Source organism: Ursus maritimus, unplaced genomic scaffold (assembly GCF_017311325.1).
Source record: "Ursus maritimus isolate PB19 unplaced genomic scaffold, ASM1731132v1 scaffold_4, whole genome shotgun sequence".
Taxonomy (NCBI): domain Eukaryota; kingdom Metazoa; phylum Chordata; class Mammalia; order Carnivora; family Ursidae; genus Ursus; species Ursus maritimus.
Genome location: NW_024426552.1, coordinates 87477029 through 87494383, shown reverse-complemented (window position 1 = coordinate 87494383; position 17355 = coordinate 87477029). Strand labels below are relative to the sequence as shown.

At 34.4% G+C, this 17355-nt stretch overlaps 1 protein-coding gene across 1 annotated transcript in view; it reads left to right on the top strand.

The window, feature by feature from the left end:
• NAALADL2 (N-acetylated alpha-linked acidic dipeptidase like 2) overlaps positions 1–17355 on the top strand; it is a 1239935-nt gene that overhangs the window by 211793 nt on the left and 1010787 nt on the right. The window contains exon 2 of the mRNA XM_008705318.2: positions 15779–15887. The gene's annotated coding sequence lies outside the window, so the exon portion shown is untranslated. The remainder of the gene's footprint in view (positions 1–15778; positions 15888–17355) is intronic.

Sequence of the window (17355 nt, the reverse complement as noted above, 5' to 3'; positions counted from 1 at the left end):
TGAGTCATGGAGAAAGGTAGTTTGTAATCAAGTTCCATTTAATGGAACAGAATAGAAATCACTAAAAAAACAGCTTTGTAAAAATGCTATAACTTGTATTTAAAAATACCCAGATTATTTTAGAAATTAACATTTGTACTATTTCTCCTACCGGTGACACTAAATAATATTAATAGGAGGTGGCATGCATTAATTTTCTCTTGAAAATCTCCCATCTTTTTATATTTTTATGTTAGAATTAGAGGTCAATTGTGTATATTTTCTTTACCAATGGTCCCATGCAGTTTTCTTTAAGATGTAAGTTGACTGCTAACGTGATTTTAAAAGTGGTTGATTTTCTTGATATCAAAAGAGGCATGTAACTTTAATGTCTATGAACTACATACTCGTGAGTTCTGATGTGTCCTGCACCATAATGAAGGGCTTCACAACCAAGGAGGTGAGGTGGCCAATAAAAACTGCACCACATATTATAACCCTGGTCTTCCTTCTCACATTAGCCTGACTGCTTTTAAATCTTTTGATTATCTTTCACTTTTAATTTTAATCCTAAGTATACTTGAGAGATAAAGTGAGAGAGAAGCAATGATATCCTCCTGAATTTGAGATGTTTGAAGCAATATTACATTTAGACAATAGAGTGATGTGCTAATACATTCTGTCAGGAAAGCTGAGTCTATTTGACAGTAATCTTATTAAAAATATCCAGAAATAATTTGCTTTATGACAGACAATGCAGTTTTAATTTTACTCTAAACAAAGGATTCCAGAGGATCCGTTTTGATGTAAACTTGTATTAAAGTAACACTTAAAATGTGATGTAATTTATGGTTCGTTTTTAAAAGAAAAGGTATTCCCTTTTTTTAAAACATGGTTTTCAGTATATTTATGAGATTCTGAAAGGAAGATATGGACGTGGCTATTAATAAAACATTTCTTAGCAGTAAAAGAACTAATTTATTTTGCATAATGACAAATTATCCAAGATAGTTATATATATATCCATATCATGATAGCTATATATGGAGATGTAAGTAGATATACTTATATCTGTGTATAAATGGATATATATGTATATATATGGATATATATATAGAGAGAGAAATAAAGATATAAATAAGGATATAGATGAGAAACTACTTTGTTAGTCTAAACATTGTTAATTTAATCTTACGTAACATATATTTTAAAGCTCGAGACAAAATAAAACATTTTGCAATTACAGTGATGGAACTGAAATTTCGGAACTCAACCATGAGATATTTGTTTATCTGCAATGTCATAAATGAAAAAAATCATCATCATTACAAAAGTGGGCATTGGGAATACAGATGGGACAGCTGTTTTCTTTAATTGTGACTAGATTAGTAAAATGCAGCTTTTACAACTCATTTAAAACTTATCACTGGGGAATACATTTTAGTACCACTTAGGGTATCTTTTGGTTAATAAATTCTTGCCTTTTGAGTGTATGTATTTGGCTTCAAATCCCAGATACAAGTTTGTTAAAAATTGTAATAGTTCTTAGAGACTATAAAATGAAATGAAGTGCACAAAATGTGTGTTTCGAGTGCTTGACTTTAAAACGATTTTTTACATGACTTATTTCAATATTTTTAACTTAAGCAGACTGTTGTTGAATTTAAATGATTATTATATATTTAACTACAGTGAGAAAGAGCGAGTAAGAGGAGAGAGAGGGAAAAATAAAGGAAGTATATTATTTTTGAATAAAGTTTTCTTTAAATTTCTTGGTAGTTTTGTTTTAAAGAACGTGTGCCCTATACTAATATATTATGCTAATAATTATTAATCCAAAAATATTTATGTGAAACAGGGTGTAACTCTAATCTGAGTTGTAATAAAACATAGTGTGGTTTGTAAGAGATTTGTGGAATATTCTGTGAAAGAATGTGTAAGAAGTGATAAAAAAAATATATATATATATATATACTTTTTTTAAACCAGAGCATTTGGAATATGACATTGAGTATTTCTACATTTAGCATTATTCTAAATGTTTGTCTTCATCAAATAAACAGATGTGAGGGAATAAAGTCTATATTAATGAACAAGCCCCCCTCCAGAAAATTCAATGTTTATTGCCAGTGAGGTGAAAATTTTTGAGGCAATGAAGCAGGAGCTCAGTGGCAGAGACCCTGAATTTTATAATTTTGAATGCAGTCTGGCCTAAAAGGAAGACATGGCTCCATGTTGGCATTTCTCTTCTCTTAATAAAATAACCTCTTATCTAGATAAAATGAGTTTGACAGTATGGAGGGGAGCTAGAAGCAGCAGAACTCCGCCTGAAACAACTATAGAACCTAACAAATGAGGCCACTACAGTGCCATGGATGCTGACAGAAGACACAAGACTCCTGGAGTTACTCACTGGAGAAGCAGAAGTTAAAGCAATTTTGCTGGTTGTCCAAGCTCAAAATACTGTAGGTACATGTTGAGTGCCAGCTGGAGCCTGCATGAGTCGTGGGTACACCACCAGTGAGGGAACCTGAACTTAAGGGACCCACCACTTTTCTAGCAATCTGTAAGCAAGACGGTTCTTTGACCAGAGGGAGACCAGGTGAATTCTGGTCTGATGCATTCCTGTGATGTTACCTCACTTCTCAGAATTCCGGGTTCATAAACAATTCTGAGAAGTGTCTTGAGTCAAAGAACAGCCAAGGCCATGGACTCAGCAAAACAGTAGGAGCATAATGGGCCTGTGTGGACTGGTTCCCTACACTTTACTCCCCCTTTTGTATCCACTGCTCCCTCCCATTTTTTACCTGTAACAGCATCTCCAAACCTCCTTCAACTCACATTCTCCAGAAAAGCAAGAACTCTGAATCCTTCATAGTCCCAGGAAAATCATGGTCCTTATCTCAAAAATTTGTCCTCTTTCTCTTTGTGGGTAGTGTGATGTGGTTTGGTTTGAGGAATCCCTAACCATTCCTGAGGGGTCCAGTATATTGCTAATACCCACTGTATCTTTTCCACTCCCCTTCTTTCAAAGGACCCCTAATTTTTCAAACATTTTCTCAGACTTTTACCCTAACAGATTTTGCTTACTTAAGAAGTTATTAATAAGAAAATAGGGAAATGCAAATTTCTTTGGCAAAGATATTTCCTAACAGTGTATAGTCTAACAAATGTTATTAATAGAATCAGCTGGCACATACAAATATAATGCAACTAAACTTAGTTAAAATGGTTACTTTGGGCTTCCGTTTTAAAAAGCATATAATTGCTTTATAAAATCAAAAGCAATGAATATTCAGCAAATTAACTGGAAGGGCCCTTGGCCTGGGTCATCTGATTGTAGGTGACACTACAGTCAGACAAAGTGACTGGTTTTGCTGGCTACTAGATATCTTTTTACCACAACAATTTTGTGTGTGTGTAAAGCCCATGCCTTATTGAAAAGTCTTCCTAACAAAGAACATTTTTTCTGCAGCCAACATATACATATATTTAATACTATTTTCATGGAGAAGAAGATGGGAAATACATTCTGTATGAGAGCCAGAGAAAACAATGGAAATTCTATTTAAAGAGGACTATTCGTCACAACCATTTCTTTCTCCACGACCTTTTGCTTCCCTGAAACTGGCTGTGTTTGTGATGCTAATGCTGATTGTGAAGGAGTTTGACATATCATATATTAAACTAAGATAGGAAATTCTTGCTCAAATAAAAGAAGTGAAATGTAAAGTTGTAACTAAGAGCTATTAATTAAGAATTAACCTTTGGAAATCCACCTCTCATAGCTGCATGGCAAAGTTTTATTTCTCAGTGTGTTCACAGAGGACTGTATTTCTGAAGATCTGGTATACTTTTACGTGCTTTTATAACTTGAAATAGACTGATAAGCAATTGTGTAATTCTGAGGTAATCCCAAAAACTCTGTAAACCCTTTGGAATATTTTAGTAAGCAAATATTGACATGGAAATTCCATGCTCATATTTACATGTATTTTACTTTTTTTAGGAGAATATTGTTATTTTAGGAACAGGCAAATGAGAGATTGGAAAATATTTGAGTTTTGAAGGATTAGAAATTAAGAAAAAAAACATTTAGTGCACATATCACAGGATCCCTAGTGACGGAATATTTTTTACATAATGGATTTATTTATTGCATTTATTATGAACATTCAACAAATACATGTTTGTGATATTTCATTTGCCATCTTTATGGATCTAGTGTATTAACTTCGTTATAAGTAATTTGCACAACATTTATGTGATTTTTTTCTGGAATGGTAGACCTATTCTTCACTACATTTTCACAATTAAATCCATCATGTAAAAATGGTAGAGTATATACTGTACATAATAGTATATATAATATCATCTTCAGTGCTTAAAATTTGCCACTCAAGAATTCCTTGAGAAAGTTAAAAATGCAGATTCTGGGGCCCACCCATTCAGATTTTCATTCATCTGGGACCAGAAATCTGACTGTTCACCAAACCCAGAGTTGATTCATGGAAGTATTTTTAGGATACATTGAGAAGCACTGCTCTCTAATATTTGAAGAGAAAGTCATTTGCTAACTTGTAGCGTGTTGTTTTTTATTTCTAAGGAACACATGTTGTGTTGATTTCATCTTTTTAGACATGCCCCTTGTAAGCACTCTTCCAGCTGTACTTCCCACTTTCTACCAAAGTGTCATTTCTACATTTTCTCATTTAATTACCAGTAAAAATTTGTCTTGGGAATGAATCCCTTGGCTTTGTGAAACTGTAACTGAATTCATCAAACGTTAGCCTTTTGAGATTAGTACTACAAAAAACCAAAAACATGGTTTTCTGCTTAAAGTGTTTAATTCTGTTTTAATTAGAAACCTTCCCCTTTTATATACTAATACCCCTTCACCTTCATTATTATTGAGAGTTTTCAGTGGGTCATCATGAATATACCTGTATTTGCATATTAATATTGGAAAATTCTAAGGGTAAAGACATAATTAAATGTCAAGGATTATCCTGTACCCAAGATAACATTTATAAACCAATTTGGAATTTTCCCTGTGAGATATCTGAATCTAAAAGGTTAACAAGTAGGGATTTACTACATGTTTCAAACTAAATCTAAGTATTATTGCAAAATTGCCTTTTTTTTTTTTTTTTTTTTTAAGGAATCATCCAGGTTTCAGAACTATTCCTTATGGAGTTGATTCCTGTGATATGGTTTGTTTAGGAGAAAATTATTTCAACACACATGTTGTCAGAAATATTTCAGAAATGCTCTGATTGAAACCATGGTGATTTTGGTCAGTGGGCATAGAGCCTGGGGCATAAGTAATATATGTAATGCCTCAGTGAGGATGATTGTTTCTAAAGCAGCACAGTAGGGATGACTAGAGTTTACTCTTTCTTTCTTTCTTTCTTTCTTTCTTTCTTTCTTTCTTTCATTCATTCATTCATTTTCTTTTTGTTTTTTTTTTTAACTATATTTGTTTCCCTACAAACAGATTTGGGTGGATCCCTTTGAATAAAAGAACAGTCTAGAAGTTGTACTGCCTCATGGATTATCTACCCTCTATTCTCAAACATCTTTACTGGCCCTTTGCCTTCATCCTACTCTCTAATCAACTGCAATCTGGCCTCTCCCTTCACTACCTCATTGAAACTACTCCCACTAAGTCACCAATGGCTTTCTAATTGCTAAACCCAAAGGAAGCTTTCTAAGTCTCAGTGCTATGCCAAACCATGTCGGAAACTATGGTAAAAGGAAAAAGGCGTGCCCTGTATACACTTATTAAGATATCCTCCCATGTTTTGAACCAAGCAGAAAAAGTTAGTAAAAGCTCTAAAATCAAAAAACATGATTATATATAAAGCCCCATGCTGTCCAATTTATTGGCACACCATTATCAACCCCAAAACCTGCCCAGTGGGAAAGCAAAAGCTTTGCAGGTCCAAGAACTGCAGGCTGTCATGATGCACAATAATGCAGGGTAATAAAACACAAAGCCGCAATCTCGATTTAAAATTGTGATCTTTTGTTTACCATGGATTCTTTTGCATTCATTTTTATTTTTAAAATTGGGGGCGCCTGGGTAGCGCAGTCGTTAAGCGTCTGCCTTCGGCTCAGGGCGTGATCCCGGCGTTCCGGGATGGAGTCCCACATCAGGCTCCTCCGCTATGAGCCTGCTTCTTCCTCTCCCACTCCCCCTGCTTGTGTTCCCTCTCTCTCTGGCTGTCTCTGTCAAATAAATAAATAAAATCTTCAATAAAATAAAATAAAATAATCCATCTTACATATTTTTGTCTTGATTACTGATTGATGCCCTTTAAATTTGTTTGCCCAAGGTGACTGCTTCACTTGCCCCTAATTCCAGTCCTGCTCACAGTACTTGGACTCTTTGTGCACTTGATACTGTTTTTTCTGTTTCTGAAATCTGTCCCTTCTGCGTTTCTGTCACACTGTTGTCTTCTGATTCCTTTCATACATCGCCAATATTCCTTCTCAGTATCTTTCCTGGGACATTCTTCTCTTTCAGCCCTTCGGTATTTGTTGCTTTCAGTAGCTCATCCTCCTCGCTCTGAGCATGCTGTGGTTTATAGTTTTCCTGGCTGCATCTGCTCATTTCCAGTGCTATTGCTTTTTTCCACACCTTCATTATTTCATGGCTGAACAGTTGCAATAGGCTGCTAACAAATTTCTCTTATTTTCATGCTCCTTTCTGATGCACAATGAAGGCAGAATGATTTTTTCTGAAGTGAATATATGATTCACTTATTTATTAACCAAATATTTATTTAGTATTTTTTTTCTGCACCAGGCACTGTGTTAGATTCCAGGAATAAATCAGTAAATAAAAGAAAGGCCATACTCTTCTGAAACTTCTCTGTTAATTTTATTTGAATATTGCTATGGCCTTATTCTAGAGTTGTATTTAATTTTTATCTAAATATGTTTGCATGATGGGTTGGGTGAGAGAGGTATTTTCGCCTCTTTTCATATTTTGATTATAGAAATTTTTGAATATTTATTATATTCTTATCAGTTGTATATAAAGTGGTAGAAGCCTAATTCTGCTTTCTAAAAAAATTTTTTTCACTAAGGAGTTGGAAATGATGACCCACTGACTTGTTAGTAGTTAGGCTTGTCTTCCAGACCTAGAAATAGGTAGAATATGATAATCACCCTTTTTCTTAACTCTTTATTTCTGAGTCAGTAGGTTTTATACACGTTACTAATTGTATCCCAAGTCTTGGAGCATATGTGCTACCATAGCCTTTAAACAAATAATCCAGCATTGTGACATGTTTTATTTACCTCACACTATATGTGTGCTTGATTTAATTTTATTCAGTTTTTTAAAAAATTAATAGACTTTATTTTTTATAGTACTGTCGTTTTAGGTTCACAGCGAAATTGAGCAGAAAGTACAGAGTTCCCATGTATCCTTTCCTCATGGAGTATGGCCTCTCCACCCCAGGATGGTACATTTATAACAACTGATGAACCAACACTAACACATCAGTATCTACCAAAGTCCGTAGTTGGCATTAGGGTTTATGCTTTGTGGTCTCTGTGGGTTTTGACAAAGGCATAATGCCATGTTTCCATCATTATAGTATTGTACAGAATAGTTTCACCGCTCAAAAATTCTCTGTGTTCCACCTACTCCTCCTTACTTTCCCCTAAGCCCCTGGCAATCGTTGATCTTTTTACCGTCTCCATTGTTTTACATTTTCCAGAATATCATATAGTTGGAATCATACAGTATGTACCCTTCAGATTGGCTTCTTTCACTTGGTAATATGTATTTAAGGTTTATTCCTGTCTTTTTGTCTAGATATACCACTGTTCATTCATCTGTTCACGTGTTGAAAGACATCTTGGTCCTTCCAAGTTTTGGCGATTATGAATAAAGCTATGAACATCCATGTTCAGGTTTTTGTGTGGATGTAAGTTTTTAGCTCTTTTAGGTAAAGACCAAAGAGCACAATTGTTGAATCATATGGTAAGAGTGTGTTGAGTTTTGTAAGAAACTGCAAACTTTCAAACTGTTCTATTGTTTTGCATACCCGCTGGCAATGAATGAAGGTTGCTGTTGCTCCACATCCTTATCAGTATTGTCAATGGTTGGGATTTTAGCCATTCTAACAGGTGTGTAATGGTGTTGCGTTGTTTTAATTTGCAGTTCTCTAAAGATGTATGACACACATCTTTGCATAGGCTTATTTCCACCAGTATATCTTCTGTGGTGAGGTGTCTAAATCTTTTGCCCAATTTTTTACTGGTACTGTTCATTTTCTTCTTACTGAGTTTCAGAAGTTCTTTGGCTATTTTGAGTAACAGTCTTTTTGCACATATTTTCTCTTTGTCTGTGGCTATCTTCCAATTCTCTTGACAGTGGCTTTCACCTAGAAGATTTTTTATTTTAATGGAGTCCAACTTATCAATTCCTTTTTCATGGATCGTGTCCTTAGTGTTGTATGTAGAAAGTTACTGCCAGACCCAAGGTCATCCAGATTTTCTTTTATGTTAAATTCTAGGAGTTTTATAGTTTTACATTTTATATTTAGGCCTATGACCCGTTTTGAGTTAATTTCTGTATCTAGATTCTTTTTTTTTTTTTTGCATGTGACTAGTTGTTCCAATACCATTTGCTTAAAAGATTATAATTTCTTGATTGAATTGTCTCTTTTTCTTTGTCAAAGGTCAGTTGACTGTATTTGTGTGGATCATATTTTGTTCCTCTGCTCTGTTTGTCTACTTTTTCACCAATACCACACTGTCTGGATTACTGTAGTTTTATTAAGTCTTGAAGTTGGGTAGCATCAGTCCTCTGACTTTGGTCTTCTTCAATATTATGTTGGCATTTGGGACCTTTTGCCTCTTTTTATCAACTTTAGAATCTATTTATTAGTATCCACAAAAAACTTGCTGGGATTTTGATTTGGATTGCACTACATCTTTAGATCAAGTTGAAAAGAACTGACATATGGACAGTATTAAACCTTCCTATCTGTGAAGGTGGAATATCTTTCTATTTATTTAGTTCTTTGATTTTGTTCATCAGAATATTATAGTTTTCCTTATATAGATCTTATATGTATTTTTTTAAACTTATAGCTAAGTCCTTTTTGCAGTGCTAATATAAATGGTATTTTTTAACTCAAATTCCACTTGTTCATTGCTGGTATATTAGAAAACAATCAACTTTTATATATTCTCTTTGCTATAATTCTTCCAGGACTTTTTGTTGATTATTTCAGATTTTCTACATAAGGCAATGATATCATCTGTGAACAAAGACAACTTTATGTCTTCCTTTCTAATCTCTATGTATGTTATTTCCCTTTCCTGTCTTACTGGATTAGCTAGGACTTCCAGTATGATGTTGAAAAGGATTAGTGAGAGGGGACATCCTTCACTTGTTCTTGATCATAGAGGGGAAGCATCTAGTTCCTCACCATTAAGTATGATGTCATCTATAGGATTTTTAGATTTCTTTATCAAGTTGAGAAAGTTCCTCTGTTCCTAGTTTGCTGAGAGATTTATCATGAAAAGGTGTTGGATTTTGTGAAGTATTTTTTCTGCATCTGTTTATATATATAAACACACACACACACGTACTTTTTTTTCCCCCTCTAGACTGTAGATGTAATGAATTGCATTAATTGGTTTTTGAATGTTGAAACCAGTCTTGAGTATCTGGAATAAATCCTGCTTGCTCAGAGGGTATAATTTTTATACACAGTGTGCTTTAAAAAATTGTGACAAACCATAAGAGACTCTTAATCATAAGAAACAAACTGAGGTTTGCTGGAGGGGGAGAGGTAGTGGGGTGGGGTAGTGGGGTGGGGTAACTGGGTTATGGACATTAAGGAGGGCATGTGATGTCGTGAGCACTGGGTGTTATAGAAGACTGATGAATCACTGACCTCTACCTCTGAAATCAATAATACATTATATGTTAATTGAATTTAAATTAAAAAATAATTTGTGACATTTAAAAATTGAGACCTTCCCCAAATTTATGTTGGGCTTCTTTATAATTTCTCTTGATTTTTCAGATGAGGGAACTGAGGCATAGTGAGACTAAGTTACTTATTCAAGGATAACACAGCTAGTAAGTAGCAAAGCCAGGCTTTGAGCAGTCTGCCTTGGGTCTCAGTAATAAATAACTACAATAAGCTTACATCTCAAGGCCATAAATCCTAGAAGAGACAATTTCCAGAGTGGGGGAGGTATTCGTTTACTCATTTAGTATTTATTGATTATCAGCTCTGTTATGCATTATACTAGGACATTGCTGATAATTAAATATGGTTTTAACTATGCAGATTTTATGAATGAACATACTATCTTTCAATGTCTTTTCCTTGAATTTAATATTGTGAGTGGACTAATCAAGAGAAGTTTTTATCTTTTAATTATTTTTTATCCCATCTTCCTTGTTTTGAAAAACATAAAAACAATATGAATTTAACATGGTATAATAGTAGTAAGAATAATCTTTAGAGAATTTTCATCTCACTATTTTTTTTTAATGTGTGTGAATTCATGACAGATATGTAAAAGAGGAGCAAAAGGAAAAAAAAAGTTCATTTAGTACATCCCACTAGTCATTCCCTATGAATAATTCCCTATGGTATTTTGGCAAAGACAGGCTCTTGTCTAATTTTAAATGACTTAATTGAAGAAGCTTCAGCTGGAGGTTGATTCTAGAGGCTAATGGACTTGCTATGAAAGGTTTCTAACATTTAGCCTAATTTTCCACTCCTTAAAATTTTAGAGCATTACTTCTAATTACTTCCTGTGACCTAGTCAGCCTCTGCTCCCTCCTTGGTTCACACTATGTGTGACTCATGTCCTTCTAGATAGGTATCATGTCTCCCCACTGTGAATTATTTCTGAGTGAAGCATAGTTTTTATCTTTACTTGGGCTGGTAGTTCCTACTTTGAGGGATAATTGTATATGCTTCTTCTTTGAATTTGTGCTGTTATGCATAAAAGTACCAAATTACATATTAATCTTTGATTTAAATTTGTGAATTTCAAATCTTTGAATCTGAATTCTAACAGTCTGAACAATGCCCATTTACTAAATTCATAGGTGTGAAATCCAGGTCCATATTACCAAATTTTCTAAAACACAGCAGATTTGAATGCTTTTCCTGTTTTCCAAAGATACATGTTCAAATAAAACACTCTTAAATGGATATTGAATATCCATCTACATATTTATGTAGATTTTAGGCATATGAAGTCTATTGCTACTTTTCAAAAGAGAAATAATGATTATGTGGAAACAATGATTTTTTATGACTAAGAAATGTGAATTTTCTAGAAGCTGTCAGTCAATGGTATTCTTATTGATTGACATACTTCTTTCTACCTTTATGTAGAAACTCTTCAATAGGCTAAATAATTTTACTGTTTGTTTCCTGATACAGCTGCCAAGTTTTCAGCATTAAATATAATACATTGAGGCAAGGTTCTTTCCAGAAGAAATAAGTTTATCTTGCTCGTCTCTTATCAATACCTTACCATTATGTTTTGTGTATTATAACCCTTTCACATCATAGCCATAGCTGCTGGTGCTAGTCTGTGTTTTAGACAGAAACAATCAGGAAGGGGGATTTATTGTAAAGTTTAAACATCCATTATTTTGTGGAAATTGTATATATTATAGAACATAATATATATTGTTTTTTTTCAGGGGGAATGCTATCTAGTTACTACCTTCCACAAGGGTTGGTGGTGATTTTTCCTCATTTCTACTCACACACTATCGTGGAAAGTGCTATCTGGCCACATGTGAGGCTCAGAGCTGGGGGATATACATGTTGGAACAAATCCTTGATTAGCAGAGGCCCATACTGAGATGTAGTCTGCTCTCCTGTGTCCCTGCTGAGAATTATTGTGCAAAGGTTTGTCTTGACAGGCAGTCCTATAAAAACTAGAGCTTATCTGCTATATTGCTTTGATATTTCAATCTAAATTGGATAGATTTTATACTTTGACACTTGGTATATTGTCTTTCCTTTGGATATACAGCTCATGGCTGTATTAGCATTTACTGAAAGTGCTGTAGCAATTCCCACATCAAAGTAATCCTGCTCTTTAGTGTTCTTTCAGAGTAAACCCAAGGTGTCACATTTCAGGACAGGTGAAATATAATTGATATCCTTTAATTACTTAAAAATCTCTGTACATACTAGTAGCAGTTGAAGAAGCTGGGTTTGCCATAACCAGGCCGAGTCATTATGGCCAGGTGCTAATAAATACTCCTCTTTTTATCTCATCTGTAGTTCCCAAATTTGAGCATGCATTGGGATCATTTGGAGGGATGGTGAAAACATGGATTACTATCTCCATCTTCAGAGTTTCTAATCTGAAATCTGGGATAGGGCCTAAGACTTTGCATTTCTGACAAGTTCCCAGGTGATGCTGGTGCTTCCAGTCTAGGGATCACACTTTAAAAACTGGGTTCTAGAGTATTGTCTAACCACAGTGCTTAAAGGCTGTGAAAGGACCAGATCTCTTCTTGGGCCCATGCTGGAGAACCACTGAACTAATATGCTGACTGGCAAGCTTATTCTGTAATGGAGCAGATGGTAAATATTATAGGCTTGTGGGCTAGACAGTCTCTGTTGCAACAACTGAACTCTGCTGTTATAGTAGGAAAGCAGCCATAGACAATATAGAAACAATGGATGTGGATGTGTTGCAATACAATTTTATTCACAAAAACAGACGACAGGCTGAATTTGGTCCATGGCCTATAGTTTGCCAATCCCTGATCTAATTCATCAACAAGTAACTTGTATCTTTCCTAGCTCACAAATTATCTGTGTCCTGTACAGTAACCAGCAACCATGTGTCCAACTTTGAGCTGGGAGCTCTGGGGAATATATAGAAAGTATAAATCTGATTTTTCTACTCTTTTTCAAAAGATTAGATTAGTATAGTCTTGAAAAAATTTAAATGCCTAGGCTGGAATAGATTTCATGATATAAGTGAATCTTGGAGAATGATTAGAAACTAGGCAAAAGAGAGCAAAATAAATGTCTCAGAAAGGAAGGCCAAAAGAGAAAAAGTATGGAGGGAACACTATATTCTTCCAAAGGACAGCAAGGAGATTTGTGATGTGGAAAGGATTGGAAATGTTAAGAGTCAGAGATACCACTTAACTAACATTTATTGTACATACTCTCTATACTGGCACAGTGATAGGTCCTGGGGGCATAGCTAACCAAGGTATAGTCCTTGTCCTCAAGAATGTCAGGTGGGTTAAAGAATCCCAAAGCCATGTACAAGTATTTGGAGTTGGTAGTCTTAGCTTATGATGGGCTTTCAATGGGTGTTAAACTGAAAATGAAATTTATGTGATTGACAACAGGGAATTTTTGTTCTTGATGGATAGAGTGGCTTAAAGAAAACTGGTTTAGGAAAAGTCATCCTCCATAAACTAGTAAAATGATAACCATGTAAAAAAAAACTATTGTTAGTGATAATCTCACAGAAACTTTGCTAAAATGGAAAATAGTGTGTGTTGGGTTGTTTTTCGTTTTTGTTTTTGTTTTGCTTTGTTTTTATATATTGTGCTTACTAAAATCCAAATTAGTGTATTATGTTTGTATCAAGCCATCATGAGAACTAAGGACAATTTCCAGGGAGTTGTACCATTTTGTCTTTCTGATATAAGTATATATGCTATTTAATACTCTATAAAGAAAAAATCTCCATAGACAAGTGGGGCTCTTTATTTCTGAGATTTATTCCTAAAACATTGGACATAGGGTCTGGGTAGAGTCTATTATCAAATAAAACATTTAGTAAAGCTGATGATAAGTGTTGGTGTGAGTGTTTGAATGAGATAATCTCTAAGCTTCCTTCTAATTTCAGTGTTCTGACTTTAAATGATATTTGAAAGATCCACAAGGAACTAATTCAGGCAGGTTTCCCTAAGAACCGGAGAAAATCACATCCTGAATAATGCATTTCAAAACATGAAACTAGAATTTATTTCACTTAGTAAATAGAATCCTGAATTTGTGTTTTGAAAAAGCAAGGATTGATCAAAGGTATTATGTTAGACAAGAAGAACTATGACTTTTCAGCATCTAAACGATTCTACACAGTTTGATTTTTAATCAAATGCAGGGATGCAGAGGACAGCATGCCATTTTTATCTAGTTAGATACCAAGAGAAAGGTGAGGGGTAAATTCCCATATGATTCAGATTTCCTGTGATTTGTCGCTTGAAAACGGAAGTCTCTGTGAGTGTGCCAATACCATTTTTATAATGGCTCCTTCATTTTCATTGTTAAGGGAGAGCAGAAGCCTACATTTGTACGAATACAATAATTGATTTATTGCACAACCTTGCCCGTTGATAGACTATTGAGGCACTTTTAAATAAAAAGTGAGAATTGAGTAGTTATCTTCAGTCTTCCCCATTTCACATCCCTTTTATTTCCCACAAATGAGATATTCTCAGATGTCCTGAACTCTGTGTTTGTGCATGTGTGTCTGTACTGATGATGTAATGTCACTAGTCTTAAGCCAAGGACTTTATTTGATAATAAGTGGGTCCAGAAAGCTTATCGTTGCTGTATTGACCAAGTTAGGTTACTGTTACCAAGAAGCTATGAAACTGGTGAGAAAAGAAAAAAGAGTTGGATGAGACTTCAAAATTGGATAAATTTACAGAAACTGCCTGAAGCAATTTTTACCTGAAAGCAGAAGGAATTTAAGATACAAATACAGAAATTTTATTTTATTCTATATTTTGGTAGTTCAGTACTTTATGATACATTATTTCCTATTATGTAAAGTTTAAGGGAGATGCATGATTTTGAAATGTGAGAGAAAAAATTAGGAAAGCAAAGAGAAAGTAAACACAAGTAGTCATAAGCTTGTGTAATACTGCAAGTTGAGTTTGAGGAAAATAAGTAATAGCTTATTTGGGGGGAATAATTTTAAAAGGAGGATAAAAACACTATAGTTTTCAGATACTGTAAAGCTAAATTCAAAACATAAAACTAGGGGAAGTAAAATTAAACAGCTCTATTATTATGGCATTATTACTATCATAGCCCATAAATTGAAACATAGAATAACCAATTTGGGCATTAGGAAATATAAAGTAATAGGTAAAGTCCATCAATCTCCTGAGATACTTTATTTCCATTATTGAGCACCTGGTATGTGTTAGGCAGTGTGCTAGGCACATTGCATACAATGTCTCTACTTTCACAATAGTTCTTCAAATTGCCTATTTTTATCCTAAATTTGAAGTGAAGAAATAAGTAAAGAGTTAGAGAAATTACCCATAGTCACACGGTGTTCAGTAGAAGAGCCAGGCTTTCAGTCCTCGCTATGCTCTTTCTGCTGCACATTTATTTATTCCTTTGGTTAACCCTTTCTCCCCAAAGAAATAAGTCACTTTGTGTCCAGGTATTTGTTTTCTAGTGTATTTGTTTATTGTGTTTGGTAGTACATGGCATAAAGAAAATATGCCATTTAGGCTAGCTAAACCAAGGCATAAATGTAAACACATAAAAATGAAAGCAAGAGAGAAAAGTATTTGTGTGATTGTGTGTGCATTTGTCCTTTAAATGTTGTTTTTTTAAAAAAAAATGTCTATATGTTCTTGCAGAAAAGAACGAATAATTTCAGGCTGCTTACGATAAAAAAGAACTCTAAAAAGCATTAACTGAAGAATGAAATTCAGGAGCCAACTGATAAATTATCTAATACAGGTCCCAATTTAAACTGATCACCTCTGTTTTTGATTTATGAACAGGAAATGAGCTTTGACTGTTAGGGACCTGGATGAAGAGCCCTGGGTTCAGCTTGTCAGAGTCCTGTAGCCTACAAAGACCCTCTGGTTGCACGAGGATCATTCGATTGAAGTAAGACCTAATTACATTAATTAGAATGTAAGACTTTTACTCTTGAATCAACTTTTAATAAGGTGACTTGGCATGCCTCTATTATGTGCCAATAGTTGCTAATTTTGATTAAAAAAAAAGCATGAGAGCATTATTCTATGGAAATGCTTCTGTATTTCAGTTTCTGTTCATCTGTTTATTTCATGGACTTGAATCCTTTTCTTTGGATAGCGTTATCTAAATATTTTAATTCCATTGTGGCTGTTCAAATCGGTACAATTTTCTTGCCTTTGTGGTATCAAATAATTTTTATACAACTATAAATTTTATTATAAATAATCACATCAGTCTCTCTCTCTTTAGTAAGTTGACCCACTGATTTTACTAAAAAATGACAACAATGCAGTTTGTACCATGATTCAGCATGACTTATACAAGTTAACTTTTTGGAACATCTGTTTGCATATGGTAACATATAGACTATGAACTTCCAGTTAGGCATTAGAGTTTTAATATATGTTTAAGGAGGGTTTATTGTTCTTCCTGAAATACTCTTACTTTGAGGGAATGATGCTGGTGTGTGATTGAAATGCTGTTCTGTAAAGCACTAGCAGCAATTAATGTTCAAATGCTGGTTCAGGCTTCCTGTGTATGAAACTTTACATGGCATGGGTGATACAAAGACCCAAAAGGCAGCCCGGAACCAAGAGCTAGGGGTTTTGAGCAGACCCAGCATGGCCACCAACATCCTTTAAGAACTTGGACAAATAATTTAACCTTCTGAGTATTCCCGTAGGTCTGAATTTGAAGGGGTCAGATTAAATCAGGGAAAGGTGACAAATTCATGTGCCTTGAGGTCAGGCATTTAATACAAATGTATGAAGTCTCTGGGTGTGAGACAGTGCAGAACAGTTAGCCTATGGGGAAGGAGGCAGTGCCCTCATAAAGCCATTCAGATTCCAACATTTTAAAGCTGGACAAAGAAGTAAATTGTGTGGTGTGGGGGAGGGGAAACCAAGAGGAGGATTAAATTTGGCCATTGGATTGAATAAATTCTAAGGTCATATCCAATTCAATACACGGTTGTAAAATTTTGTTACTCTGCAAAACACTTAGAATTTGTCTAGGAATCTGTTGAGTGCTGTGTATGTTCCTTTTTAAGTAATTGAAGATAAATAAAATGTTTTCAGTTTAAATTTCCCCTTTAGTTGTACATTAGAATTAGGAGAAAAAGTGATTTGGCCATAAAATAGTTAAATGATTCAGGAGTTTAATATTCTGAGGTGTTTTTGTTGTTGCTGTTTTGTTTTGTTTTGTTTTATAATCAATTGACCCGGACTAAGAATTTTGAATTTAGTACTATAGTCCAAGAATAAAACTGAGCCCTGTAAGTTACTGGTTAGCAACTTCTCTATCAGTATTTTTGCTAAGAAATCATGTGAACATCTAAAAGAGAGTCATGCAACCTTTTTGTGGCTAGTTTCATGTT